The sequence below is a fragment of the Jaculus jaculus genome, chromosome 8, assembly GCF_020740685.1.
Source record: "Jaculus jaculus isolate mJacJac1 chromosome 8, mJacJac1.mat.Y.cur, whole genome shotgun sequence".
NCBI lineage: Eukaryota > Metazoa > Chordata > Mammalia > Rodentia > Dipodidae > Jaculus > Jaculus jaculus.
Genome location: NC_059109.1, coordinates 72405272 through 72420199, shown reverse-complemented (window position 1 = coordinate 72420199; position 14928 = coordinate 72405272). Strand labels below are relative to the sequence as shown.

The 14928-nt window shown below is 39.6% G+C and overlaps 1 pseudogene; it reads right to left on the bottom strand.

The window, feature by feature from the left end:
* Positions 1-1045: 1045 nt before the first annotated feature.
* On the bottom strand, positions 1046-1169 carry LOC123463193 (annotated as a pseudogene).
* Between the last annotated feature and the right edge of the window lie 13759 nt (positions 1170-14928).

Here is a 14928-nt window from a genome sequence, read left to right as displayed (position 1 = left end):
ACTTCATCCAAGGTCTTTTAAGTGAGCCATAATACCAAAAACAAACAAACAGTAATGGTACAGAATAAACATTCACACTGTGAAAGATGGCATTGGGCATAGCAAAGAAAGAGAGAGTGGCTTGATGTGGTAGCACATGTCTTTAATTCCAGGACTGGGGGGAGGGAGCAGAGATGGGGGGGTGCTATGAGTGGGAGGTCAGTTTCTGATTATAGAGGGAGTTCCAGGACAGCCTAGGCTAGAGTGAGACCCTACCTCAAAAAAAAAAAAAGTATTGAAAAACAGCTCTAACCTCTGCCTCTGTTGTCCATGGCTTACATGCCCCATGTGTCTATGTCTTCTGTTACATGGTATAGATCTTTGTGTACCTCATCTCCTCTTTTTTTTTCTTTTCAATTTTTTTTTATTAACAACTTCCATGTTTACAAAAAATATCCCATGGTAATACCCTCCCTCCCCCCACTTTCCCCTTTGAATTCCATTTTCCATCATATCCCCTCCCCATCTCAATCAGTCTCTCTTATATTTTGATGTCATGATCTTTTCCTTCTATTATGATGGTCTTGTGTAGGTAGTGTCAGGTGCTGTGAGGTCATAGATATCCAGGCCATTTTGTGTCTGGGGGGAGCATGTTGTAAGGAGTCCTACCCTTCTTTTGTCTCTTACATTCTTTCTGTCACCTCTTCCGCAATAGACCCTGAGCCTTGGAAGGTGTGATAGAGATATTGCAGTGCTGAGCTCTCCTGTCACTTCTTTCCAGCACCGTGATGCCTTCTGAGTCATACCAAGGTCATTGCCATCAGAAAAGAGAAAATTCTCTACCAAAAATGAGAGTAGCATTAATATAAGGGTATGAACATTAAGAGAAGTGCTTACTGGGCAGTTTCATAAGCATAGTATACACATTTTTGGCTACACATTCTTTAGACAAGATGGAAGAATAGCTTGTAGTTACACAGTCACCTTACTTAAGGTTAGTAAGAGATAATCCATAATCTTAGTCATTATTGATTATGTGAATTGATCATATAATAAATCAGGGTTGGTTTATCACCAGTACTTATAATCCAAACCTTGGGAAAGGACTAGGTTTGGAGACACATGTATGGTCTTAATTTAGAGAATGTTTAATCTTACTCATTATTACAAAATCCAAACAGTGGGCTGGAGAGATGGCTTAGCGGTTAAGCGCTTGCCTGTGAAGCCTAAGGACCCCGGTTCGAGGCTCGGTTCCCCAGGTCCCACGTTAGCCAGATGCACAAGGGGGCGCATGCGTCTGGAGTTCGTTTGCAGAGGCTGGAAGCCCTGGTGCGCCCATTCTCTCTCTCTCCCTCTATCAGTCTTTCTCTCTGTGTCTGTCACTCTCAAATAAATAAATAAAAATTAAAAAAAAAATCCGAACAGTGAACAATGAGAATATTTGAAGTTTATTTGATCCTAATTAGCTTTGTTCCAATATTTGCATTTTGTTACATTCCGCGTTCATGCACAACCCAGCTATTATGCTAAGGAACTACCCACAAGTTCCACCTACAAGTATAGAACATAATTTTTTTTTTCTCTCAGGGCTAAGATTTGAACCCAGGGCTGCAGGTGAGCACTCTACCACTGAGCCACATTACCAAGTAATAATTATTATTACTTTTTTTGAGACAGGGTCTCATGTAGTCCACACTGGTTTGGTACCTGCTATGTAGCCAAAGTTGACCTTGAACTTCTGATCTTCCTGCATCTCCTTACTGCTAGGATTACAGGCATGTGCCACCACACCTAGGTTTATGGGGTGGTAGGAATCAAACCTAGGACTTATTGCATGACACTCTACCAACTGAGCTACATCACCCATCCACAGTGTATTTATTTATTTATTTATTTTAAGAAAGAAAGTGAATAGGTAAGGTGTACCAGGGCCACTCAAATGAACTCCAAATGCATGTACCTCTTTGTGCATCTGGCCTTCCATAGATACTGGGGAATTGAACCTGAGCTGGCAGGCTTTACAAGCAAGTGCCTTTAATGACTGAGCCATCTTCTTATCCCTACAATTTTTTTTTTTGTTCGTTTTCTTGAGGTATGGTCTCACTCTAGTCCATGCTGACCTGGAATTCACTATGTAGTCTCAGGCGGGCCTTGAATTCATGGTGATCCTCCTACCTCTGCCTCCCGAGTGCTGGGATTAAAGGCATGCGCCACTACGCCAGACTAACCCCACAAATTTTTAATTCTGGAAAAGAAATGAAGAAATCTATAGGAACATACATATATTCAGAACAATAGCAGCAGTAATGGGCTTAGTGGTACTGAAAAAAGACAAAAGATAGGTTATAACACACTGAAGAAAAGTTTGAACCTTTCAACTTAGTATATAGATGTTGTTTATAAGAATCATAGTCCTTCCCTTGGCTTTCACTGACAGGTATGGTGTTTGGAGCCTAATATGGTCAACACTGATGGAAAACAGATCAATCTCCAAACCTGGGATACGGTAAGAGAAGACAAAATAATTCATTACCAGACCAAGACCCAAATATCATAAAAACGTGTGCAGCCATACATGGTGTTGTACACCAGCAGTTTCAAAACTCAGGAGGCTGAGGCAGTAGAATTGAGAGTTTAAGACCAGCAGAGGTGTGACATAGACAAGACATTGTGGGTGGTGGTGGTAAAGAATGTCATAACAGCCAGATGTGGTGGCACACACCTTTAATCCCAGCACTTGAGAGGCAGAGGTAGGAGGATTGCTGTGAGTTCAAGGCCACCCTGAGACTACATACTGAATTCCAGGTCAGCCTGAGCTAGAGACAGAGACCCTACCTCGAAAAACAAAAATAAATCAATAAAAGAATGCCATAACTTCTTTTATTTTTGCTTCAAATGACCCAGCTAATATAGTAAAAGTAAAATTAAACAATATAAATTTATGGCAGTAAAAAGTGAATGTCCTCTTTATACACAGAAACTCCTTCTCTTTCCTCCTTTGTTGCTAATGTGTCAAAGAAACCCACTATTAATGATTCAGTATATATGCCTTCAGACTTTATTTATTTATTTTTTTGCCTTCAGACTTTTTAAAGTTTCATTTATTTGCTTGTGTGTGTGTGTGTGTGTGTGTGTGTGTGTGTGTGTGCGCGTACGCTAGTGTGTACCAGCATCTCTTGCTGCTGCAAACTAATACCCATCCAGCTCTATGTGGGTTGGGAAATTGAACTCTGGCCTTCAGGCTTTGCAAGCAAGTGCCTTTAACCACTGTGCCATCTCCTCAATCCCTGCTTCAGGCTCTTTAATGCATTTAAATTTGTCAGTGTAAACATATGCAAGTATATGGTAGGAAACTAGCTGTATAAACACCACTTTTTTGCATAATAATTCCCATATTCTTGAGACTTGCATGTATTATTTATTTTTAAATATTTTTATTTATTGCAAAGAAAGAGAAGGAATGGGCATAACAAGGCCTCTTGCATATGAACCCCAGATGCATGTGCCACTTTGTGCATCTGGCTTTATGTGGGTACTGGGGAATTGAACCTGGGCCATTAAGCTTTACAAGCAAGCGCCTTTAAACCCTGAGCCATCTCTCTAATCGCCCATACATTATTTTATGCAGATGTTTGAGAATTTCTGGGAATGCCTGCCCAGAAATGAAAATTTGGGGTCAATGGTTATTTTTTAAGAGTCAGTCATAGTGGCGCATGCCTTTAATCCCAGCAGAGGTAGAAGGATTCCTTTGAATTTGAGGCCAACCTGGGGTTACAGAATGAGATATAGGTCAACCTGAGCTAGAATGAGACCCTACCTTGAAAACAAACAAAAAATTTAATGTAGTACTGCCAGAGTTGAACTTGTATTAGTATAATTTTACTTTACCCAGATAAATTGCTTTTATGTTACCTTATTTTTTCATACTTTTCTTTCTCTGTCTTCTAAGGAAAATACCTTAGTCTCCACCAGAACTAGAAAATGGTTCCTAATATTCAGCCAAAATCTCTTTCTAGTTAGTTCTTTTTTTGTTTTTGTTTTTGTTTTTCCAGGGTGATCCTCCTACCTTTGCCTCCCAAGTGCTGGGATTAAAAGCGTGCATACACTACCATGCCAGGTTTAAGAGGGTTCTTCTTTAAAACTTTATTTATTTATCTTATTTATTTGAGTAAGACAGAGACAAGAGAGGCAGATAGAGAAAGAGAGTATGGGTGCACCAGGGCCTTCAGCCGTTGTAAAGGAACTCCAGACTCTCATGCTATCTTGTGCAACTGGCTTACATGAGTCCTGGGGAATTGAACCTGTGTCCTTAGGCTTCATAGGCAAAGGCCTTAACTGCTAAGCCATCTCTCAAGCCTCTGTTTTGTTTGTTTTTGAGGTAGGTTCTTCCTCTAGCCCAGTCTGAGCTAGAACTTACTCCATAGCCCTAGGCTGGCCTTGAATCATCCTATCTCAGTCTCCTGAGTGCTGGAATTACCATAGCAGGCCTCGTTTAGATTTTATTATTTGTGTTCTTTTCTTTTTAATTTATTTGCCACTTCTCTCTTATTCATATTTCTTTTTAAAATAATGCTTGTTTGTTTATTTGAAGAGAGAAAGTGTGCATATATATATGTATGTGCACCAGGACAGCTTGCCACTTCAAATTAACTCCAGACGCATGTGCCACTTTGTGCATCTGGCTTTATGTAGTTATTGGTAATTAAATCAGGGCAGGCAGGCTTTGCAAGCAAGTGCCTTTAACTACTGATCCATTTATCCAGTCTTTAATTTGTGTTTCTTAGAACTGAGAGCTGAAGACATCTGCAAAGCATGCATAAATTGCTGGGTTTTTTGTTTCCTTTTTTGAGGTAGGATTTCACTGTAGCCCAGACTGATCTAGAGCTCACTCTGTATTCCCAGGCTGGCCTTGAACTCACAGGGAATCTCTTACCTTTGCCTCCCAAGGGTTGGGATTAAAGGAATGCGCCACCACACCCGGTTTATTGCCACTTTTGGATACATTGATAATTAGATCTTTAAACTTGGATGATATTCTATGTATTTGTTGGTTATATTTCATCTGACTAGAGATTATTATTACTTGGGGGGGTTGAGGTAAGAGTCTTGCTCTAGCCCTGGTTTACTTGGAATTCACTATGTAGTTTCAGGGTGGTCTTGGACTCATGGCAATCCGCCTACCTCTGCCTCCTGAGTGCCAGGATTAAAGGCATGTACCACTAAGCCTGGCTTGACTTTTTTTTTTTTTTTTTTTTTAATTGACAGCATCCATATCTGTTCTGAATGGACCCTGAGCCTTGGAAGTAGTGATGGAGATGTTTCAGTGCTGAATACTCTTACGTCACTTCTCAGCACTATGTTGTCTTTTGGGTATCCCAGTGGTCACCACCATCTGAAAAGAAGCTTCTCTAAACCAAAAGTGAGAGTAGCATTAATATATGGATATGAACATTAAGTAAAGTGCTTACAGCACTTGGGAGGCAGAGATAGGAAGATTACTGTGAGTTTCAGGCCAGCCTGAGACTTCATAGTGAATTCCAGGTCAGCCTGAGCTAGAATGGGACCCTACTTGAAAAAAACAAAGAAAGAAAGAGTCTTCTGACATACATTCTAAACCTGCTGCAGATGTGAAACCTTCAACCACCTGACTTCATGGTAGAGAATGCATGTCAGCATTGAAGCTCCAACATAGTTATCATGCTGATTGGAAATAAGAGGTAAATTTTTTCTTATGCATATAAGTTCCAGTAGTCATCTAGATTCTGTAAGGACATTTTATTTTTTTATTTTTTTGGGGGGGGGTTGGGTTTGTTTTTTGAGGCAGGAACTTTCCTAGGCAGCCTTAGCTGACCTAGAACTCACTGTGAAGACCATGCTGGCCTCAAACTTGCTGCAATCTTGCCTCTTTCTATCTTCTAAGTGCTGGGATTATATAGACATGTGCCACTATGCCCAGCTGACATTGAATTTTTTAATAATTATTTTTTAAATTTTTATTTATTTATTTGCAGGAGGAGGGAGAGAGGAGAGACAGAGAGAGAATGGGCATGCTGGGGCCTCTAGCCACTGCAAACAAACTCCAGATGCATGTTCTCCTTGTGTATCTGGCTTATGTGGGTCCTGGGAAATTGGACTTGGGTCCTGTAGCTTCACAGGCAAATACCTTAACCACTAAGCCATTTCTCCAGCCTGCTGACATTGAATGTTTTTTATACCCAGGATTTTTCCTCCTTTTTTTTTTTTTGGTTTGTTTTTCGATTTTTCGAGGTAGGTTCTCACTCTAGCTCAGGCTGACCTGGAATTCACTATGGAGTCTCAGGGTGGCCTCGAATTCATGGCAACCCTCCTACCTCTGCCTCCCGAGTGCTGGGATTAAAGGCATGCGCCACCATGCCCAGCGGATTTTTCCTCTTAATGTCTCAATAAAAGTATTGTAGTAAAATACACGTAAGTAAGATTTGTTGTTTTTTATATTTATATATCTTTTTATATTTATACTATCCTTTGGCTTTAAGTATATTAACATGTTTCTGTAACCACACAACCATCAGAACTTTTTGGGAGGTGGAGTTTCAAGGTAGGGTCTCCCTATAGCTCAGGCTGACCTAGAATTCACTATGTATTCTCAGTGTGGCCTCAAACTCACAGAAATTCTCCTATCTCTGCCTCCCAAGTGCTGGGATTAAAGGTTTGTGCCACCATGCACAACTTCATTTTTTCAGGGTTTTTTTTTGTTATTGTTGTTTGTTTTGTTGAGGTACGGTCTCACTCTAGCCCAGGCTGACCTGGAATTCACTATGCAGTCTCAGGGTGGCCTCAAACTCTCCTCCTACCTCTACTTCCTCAGTGCTGGGATTAAAGGCGTGCACCACCACATCTGGCACGGCTACGTTTTTTCATTTTCTCACTGTGAAAGCATTGGACATTATCATCTTCCTTGCCTTCAGTATCCTCCTTTACTCAGCACCTTACAACCTCCATTCTACTTTTTCTTTCTGTCTTTGTGTTTGTAAGGTATATATATATACTGTGCATGTAGTGTTGCAGTATAGTGTGTTTGTGCGTGCATGGATGTATGTGCCCTGTGTGGTATGCTGAGCCCAAGAAGTTGTGTGTCTTCTGTTATTCTTCCACTTAACTTTTTTGTCTTGTCTTTTTGTTGTTGTTGTTGTCTTGTTTTGTTTCTTCAAGGTAGGGTCTCACTCTAATCCAGGCTGATGTAGAATTTAACTCTGTAATTTCAAGCTGGTCTTGAACTCAGGGCGATCCTCCTGAGTGCTGGGATTAAAGACATGTGCCATTTCTGATTTACCTTCCTTGAGATAGAATCTGTCACTGTACTTGGAGTTCCATGCTCTTCAGCTGGTTTGGCTGACCAGTAATCCTCTTTTTTTTTTTTTTTTTTTTTTTTTTAATGTTTTCACTTCATTTATTCCTTTGGAACAAGTCACTTCATACAGCATTCAGATATTTAAAATCACATATCTCATAAATAAAATCAATGCATAACAATGGCAAAACTGATGAATTGTACAAAATGAAATCGGACATCTTCCAGGAAGCAGTACATAAATTTTGAAAAATTAATGGCAAATAGACAAAGCATGTTTTGAAAAATAAGTGCCCATCTTCAGAAATTAATACTTTTCTTATGCCAAGAAAACAACTTTGCTCTGTTACGCTCTTTCCTGCTGCCTTTCGAGTCACGTTCTGAGCGCTGCCTCAGGCTCTACCAGCGGTCTCCTTCTTGCTTTGGGAACCTCTGCTTTCCCTGCGTTAAAGCAGCAACTATCGGACTACTGTCATTTTTTATCCTCTCTGACAAGCTTACTTAGCCTGCATTTTTAAAGGGAAAAATTACTTTGCAATGTATGTATTTCCTGTAAACAGCTTGAGTCCAGAATGGCACCAAAGTGAACTAGAAAACGGACAAGAATTAGGTCCCCTGGTCCATAACAATATGGGTTTTAACTTAATACATATTCTATAGCAGTTGTAAAGTCACTCATGTAATCTCAGTAGAAGAAATTCTAAACTTGTTTACACATAACCAAATCACATCTTCAATACCTTTAGGCTCCTATATACAATCTTTTAAAACATAAGCATAAAAGGGCATAATAGCAAGATGCTCATATATTAAGTGGTAATGACAACGTACAGCCAATATATTCTATACTAGGAAATGAAAGAAAGGGGTTGGGATAACAAAGGCATTATTTGAACAATTTTTTAAAAAGCATACTTTATGACTAGAATACATCCATTAGATAATCCCTTCCTTTTTCATGGCTCTTTATTCTCCCATCTCTTCCTCTTTTCACTCTAAAATACATTGTAAAGGCTATCAATCTTCCTTGAATACATGTGAATTAAGTCAGCACCTCACAATTCAGTATCAATGTAATACTTTTTTTCCAAGTCAAATATATAAAGCATTGTAAACCAATTTTTGAGAAAAAAAATCAAAACACCTTCTCACAGTCAGGTTCATCTGTACTGAGTGAATGAAATGTATTGATATAGCACTAAGTAGGAAAACATCCCAGAGCTGGGGCTGCAGCTCAGTGAGGGCACTTGTCCTAGCACATAATAAAAACAAAATGAGTTTTGCTAATAAACTAGCTTATTCAAACCAAGTGTTTCACTTTGGACTTAAAATGTTCCTAAATGTTTTCTTAAAATAAGCTTGCTTAGAAATTAAGAGCTTTATGAAGCTACTCTAAAAATTATCATAATGGTACAAAGGCAAATTTGAATACTGAACTGTAAAATTGCTGACAAAGGACAATCACATTACAGAAGTAACATTTCTTATGCTAGGGCACAGACCTTGCTCTCAGTAGTTAACTGATGAATTCTACTGCTATCCAAACATTAGCTTGCACCACTAGCTTCAGCAACACTGATGGCAACAGCGGGTTAAGAGCTGCACTTTTCTCAGTAAGATCCTTATAGGCTATGTAAACTTTTATTCACTATTTTTTAAAGTGCTGCAAATGTGTCTCAACACATGAATGAACATAATTCTTAATATATGGAAGTTTAGAAGGCCACCTGACTTATAAAAAGGGGGGGAATCACTCTATTGCTTAACTTTACATACTACTCACTGTAATTTTTCCAAAAAGAAACAAGAGGGCAACTTACAACACCATGCTTTAATCTCTACACAAGACTGAAGCTGTTAAGTTAGCAGTGGGCACTTAGGGGAATATGTAGGTAATGTTCATTAATTTCTGATTCTGATTTTACTGGGACTTGAACTTAATGGAATATTCAAATGGTATGATGGTGTTAGTTCTTAACAGGGTCAGGTTGACCAGCAGCCAAGCATCAAAGGTTACACTTGACTATGCCCATTTCTAGTTCATGGAAAGCACTGAAGAATCAGCCATGAACCACTAGCAAAAGTAACATCCTGATGTCTTCATATGGCTAATGGCTGTCAGATCACATGATTCTCAGGGATACTGACTTTTGAAATAACAATCTAGGAGGGCATCTTCATAGTATTCCACCTAATTTTTAAATCCAGAGAAGAATAAGGCAAAGGAAGAGGAGGGGTGGGTAGGAAAGCACAATTTTTATTCTGCCAGTAATGTAAATTGTCCTCATTGTAACTTAAAAAGAAATTTCTGTATGACAGATAAGTAACTTGAATCAATAGGAAAGAGGGTTTCATTCTGCTCCAGTGCAAACTTAGGACATTTCCTTTAACCCTGCTACAAGCACTAAATCCACTGGCTTTTCAAAATTCTTAAAGTGAGAATTTACTCACATTTTAAATAAGTACTTCAAGAGCTTAATAAGTACACATACATACACGTTAAAAAAAAACTAACAAAAAACTCACTAGATTCGGTGAAGCATATACCACCTTCAGTTTAGAATGAGCTTAAGTTTAGGTTTTTAATCCTTAATAGCTAAATGTTCTACAAACAATGCTTCATCTTTAATCTTCCATGATCAGAACAAGACTAATAAAAGTACCAGTACTGAATATCAGCAAATGATTCAAAAGTCACTGTTGACAGTCCATCATGTATGATGGAGGGCAAAAATGAACAAAAACATCAAAATAGAAGAGGGACTAGTTAGAAAGAAGAGGTTCAGTGGAAGTAGGATAGGGAAGAGAGGACTAAAGAAGGTAGTGGGAGGAAATCATGATCAAAATACGTACATGTATGAAAATTGTCAGCAAACTTAAGAGATTCAGCATGTGAATAAATAAAAATTTTTTGGAAAGCCATTGTGGAAAGCCTGACCAGTAATCCTCTTATCTCTACCTTCCTCAGCAGTAGGGTTATGGGCATACCAGCCACACCCAACTGTAAGTGGGTGCTGGGTATCAAACTCAGAACTTTATGCTTGTGAAGCAAGTGCTCTTCCCTACAGAGCTATCTCTCTAGCCCTCTTTCTTCCCTCCTTCTGCCCCTCCCTCCCTCCCTTCTTCCATTCCTCCCTTTTTTCTTTTTCTGTCTTTCCTTTTTTGAAACAGGGTCTCATGTAGCCCAGGCTGGCATTAAACTCACTACATCATCGTAATTAGAGTGCCACGATTATGGGAGAGCACTACTGCCCAGTTTTTACTTACTTTCTCTACAAATTGGGATACATTAGGTACCTCATATAAGTGGAATTTTGTAATATTTGCACTTTAAAAATACTTTATAAGGAGAGAGAGAAATAAGCATCCAGGGCCTCTTGCCACTACAAATGAACTCCATGTGCCACTTTGTGCATCTAGCTTTACGTGGGTACTGGGGAATTGAACCTGGGTCATTGGGCTTTGCAAGCAAGCATCTTAACTGCTGAGCCATCTCTCCAGTCCAGTATTTGTGCTTTTTAACTGGTGTATTTTATTTTTTTGTTTTTTTTGAGGTAGGGTTTCACTCTAGCCCAGGAATTCACTATGTAGTCTCAGGGTGGCCTTGAACTCATGGTGATCCTCCTACCTCTGCCTCCTGAGTGCTGGGATTAAAGGCGTGCCACCATGCCCTGCTTTAACTGGTTTATTTTATTTACCATAATATCTCCAGGGTTTATCCATATTATACCATGTATCAGAACTTCCCTTTTTGTTTGTTTGTTGAGGTAGGGTCTCACTATAGGCCAGGCTGACCTGGAATTCCCTATGTAATCTCAGGGTGGCCTGGAACTCTTGGCAGTTCTCCTACCTTTGCCTCCCAAGTGCTGAGATTAAAGGTATGCGCCACCACACCCAGCTTTTTTTTTTTTTTTTTAACGTAGGGATTTACTCTAGCTCAGGTTGACCCAGCACCTGGTCGGCAGAGGTAGGATAATTGCTATGAGTTTGAGGCCACCCTGAGATAACATGAAGTCCAGGTCAACCTGGGCTAGAATGAGTACCTGCCTCAAAAAAAAGAAAAGAAAAGAAAAGAAAAGAAAAAAGAAACCAAAACAAAACAAAAGAGAAACCTTAAAATCTATGAGGTGAATATTTCTCATTTGAAAAATAAAAGCTGATCAAATGTGATGGCCCATGCCTTTAATCCCAGAGCTCAGGAGGCTGAGGTAGGGTGTCATGAGTTTATGATCAGCCTAGACTACAATGTCTCAAAAAAAAAAAAAAAAGAAGAAGAAGAAGAAAAGAAAAGAGGGCGGGGGACTGGAGAGATGGCTTAGCAGTTGAGGTGCTTGCCTATAAAGCCAAAGGAACCTAGGCTTGATTCCCTAGCACCCACATAAGCCATATGCACAAGGTGGTACATGCATCTGGAGTTGATTTGCAGTGATTAGAGACCCTGATGTACCCATTCTCTCTCTCTCTCTCTCAAATTAAAAAAAAAAAAAAAAAAAGCCAGGCGTGGTGGCTCAGGTCTTTAATTCCAGCACTCGCTATCCACAGATAGGAGGATTGCTGTGAGTTCAAGGCTAGACTAGAACTACAGAATGCGTTCCAAGTCAGCCTGGGCTAGAGTGAGACCCTACCTCAAAAAATCCAAAGAAATTAAAAAGGAGAAAGTCAAATCAACCTTTCCATCGGCCTTTTATTTTATTTTTCATAGTCTTTCAGTACTTCATTCCCTTTCTCAGGCCTTTTTCTACCTTTATCATCTAATTGTGTCAGCATCACTTTCTCTAATTTCCTGGTGCCACATCTATTTTGTACATAAAGTAGCAAGATTAGTGAAAGTTAAGACAGGTATGTTCTTACTCCTGGATGTCTGTTTTGTTGTGAACTGATTCTGTTAAAAGACTCATTGCTACAGGATAGAATCTGTAACTTTTACTTTCTACTTCCTCTTGTTTCCCTATTATCATCTCTACTCTGCTTTCCTGGATCTTATTTGAAAAATAAGCATAAGGGCTGGGTGTGGTGGCACACGACTTTAATCCCAGCACTCGAGGCAGAGGTAGGACGATCACTGTAAGTTCAAGGCCATCCTGAGACTAGTTAGTGAATTTCAAGTCAGCCTGAGCTAGAATGAAACCCTATCTCAAAAAAACAAAACCGAACAAAACAAAAGAAGCATAAGGATAAGCTTTGAATGATCATGGGGCTTACCCACTCCTGTGTAAGCCTTTTCTCCGTGGCAGAGTGAAGTATTTTCAGCCATGCAGCAGCTGTCATGAATCTGAGCAATACTTTCCCAAAGACTGTACTAGTCAGCCTGCACAACAGAGTATCCTGTAGAGTCTCTTTGATTAACTGGCACTTGAAACTACTACAGGCTCTGGAGTTTCTACTTTCATTTGAATCTTTTTTTTTTTTTTTCATTTTATGTATTTATTTGAGAGAGAGAGGCAGGCAAATAGAGAAATCCAGCTGCTACAAACAAACTCCAGACATATACATCACCTTGTGCATCTTGCTTGCATGGGTCCTGGGGAACTGAACCTGGGTCCTTTGTCTTTGCAGGCAAGCACTTTAACCAGTATGCCATTTCTCCAACCCTGAATCTTTTTTTTTTTTTTTTTTTTAGTTATCTCCTCAATTAATCTCTTGTGGTGACTTAGAATCCCACAGGGATGTGTAGGAAGAGGAAGGGGAGGCCTTTGCTCGGGAACATGGATTTATATTCATGGAAACTTAACCCAAAACAGCCTGCAATGTAGAAGAGAAGAGTGAGGAGAGCTTTTTAGAGATTATGTTATCTTTGTCCTGTTATTCAAAATCCTTTTCTCCATAGAACATGATAAAGAAAGAATGTCTTGTGTTGATTTGTCCCATTTCCTTTTATCCTAATTCCTGAGGTTTTGCTTTTGCTTGCATACAGATTAATTGGTAAGTATCATTACTAGGTTTGGTATTATTATATCTTTACTAACTAATGGAGAAGAGAGTATATTTGTTTTACTTGCAGTCAATGTTAACTTAGGAACCCTAGGAACATTTGTGGGTCAGTACCAAAATACCACATAATCTTCTTTTTATTTTTATTTATTTTAATTAATTAATTAATTTATTTATTGGTTTTTCAAGGTAGAGTTTCATTCTGGCCTAGGCTGATCTGGAATTAACTATGTAGTCTCAGGGTAGCCTTGAACTCATGGTGATATTCCTACCTCTGCCTCGCAAGTGCTGGGATTAAAGTCATGCACCACCATGCCTGGCTCCACATAATCATTTTTTTTTTAATTGTATTCAAGCTGGATATAGTGGCACATAGCTTTTTTATTTCCCATCAGATTTCTTCTTCTCCTTCTGGTATGTGTCTGTGTCTAGTATGTGGTATATGTGTAGTGTGGTGTAGTGTATGCATGTGCCTTGTGCACATGTTTGCAGAGAGCAGAGTATCAGATATTGTCTATCACACTTCTGCTTTATTTCCTTGAGATGAAATCTCTCATTGAACCTGGAGCTGCTTTTGTCAGACTGGCTGACCAGTGAGGACCAGTATTCTCCTGTTTCTGTTGTCTTTAGCGCTGGGGTTAGTGTGTATGAGGCTGTTTAGCTTTTACATGGGTGCTGGGGATCTAACTCAGGTACTCATGCTTGTACAGCAAACACTCTTGCCTGGGGAACCAAATCTCCAGCTCCTCAATATATTTGTTGTAGCCATTTTGTATTTTAAGACAAGGTCTCACTATGTTGCCCTGGCAGGCCTAGAACTTGCTACAATCCTCTTTCCTCTACCTCTCCCATGTGTTGAGATTACCATTACGCTCCACTATACCCAACTTTTTAACTCACTTTAGAAATCCAGATAAGCATATATTTATATTCTTTTTCCCTCACCTAATTTCTTTACTTAAGTTTAAGACTGATAAATGAATTGTCTTCTTCAGGCCTTCGTTAATACAGCCAAAGAAATATATACAAAGATCCTGCAGCATTTATTTGATGTCCACAATGAGGTAAGAAAAGGTTGGAGTATGGGACTGGCAGTTAACTTTTTTTTTTTTTTAAATTATTTATTTATTTATTTGAGAGTGACAGACACAGAGAGAAAGACAGGTAGAGGGAGAGAGAGAGAATGGGCGCGCCAGGGCTTCCAGCCTCTGCAAACGAACTCCAGACGCGTGCGCCCCCTTGTGCATCTGGCTAACGTGGGACCTGGGGAACCGAGCCTTGAACCGAGGTCCTTAGGCTTCACAGGCAAGTGCTTAACCGCTAAGCCATCTCTCCAGCCCAACTTTTTTTTTTAATTGACAGCTTCTATACTTACAGACAATAAATCCTGATATTTTCTTCTCCTCCCCCATTTTCCCTTTCATAACTCTGCTGTCCATCATATCTCCTCCCTCTCTCCATTAGTCTCTCTTTTAATTGGATGTCATCACCTTTTTCTCCTGTTAAGTGTCTTATGCAGGTATTTTGGATATTGAGGCCAATTTCTGTCTGGACAGTTGCATTGTAAGGAGTCCTACCCTTCCTTTGGCTCTTACATTCTTTCTGCCACCTCTTCTGCAGTGGACCCTGAGCCTTGGAGGGTGTGAGATGTTTCGGTGCTGGACAGTCCTTCATCTGTTCTTCTCAGC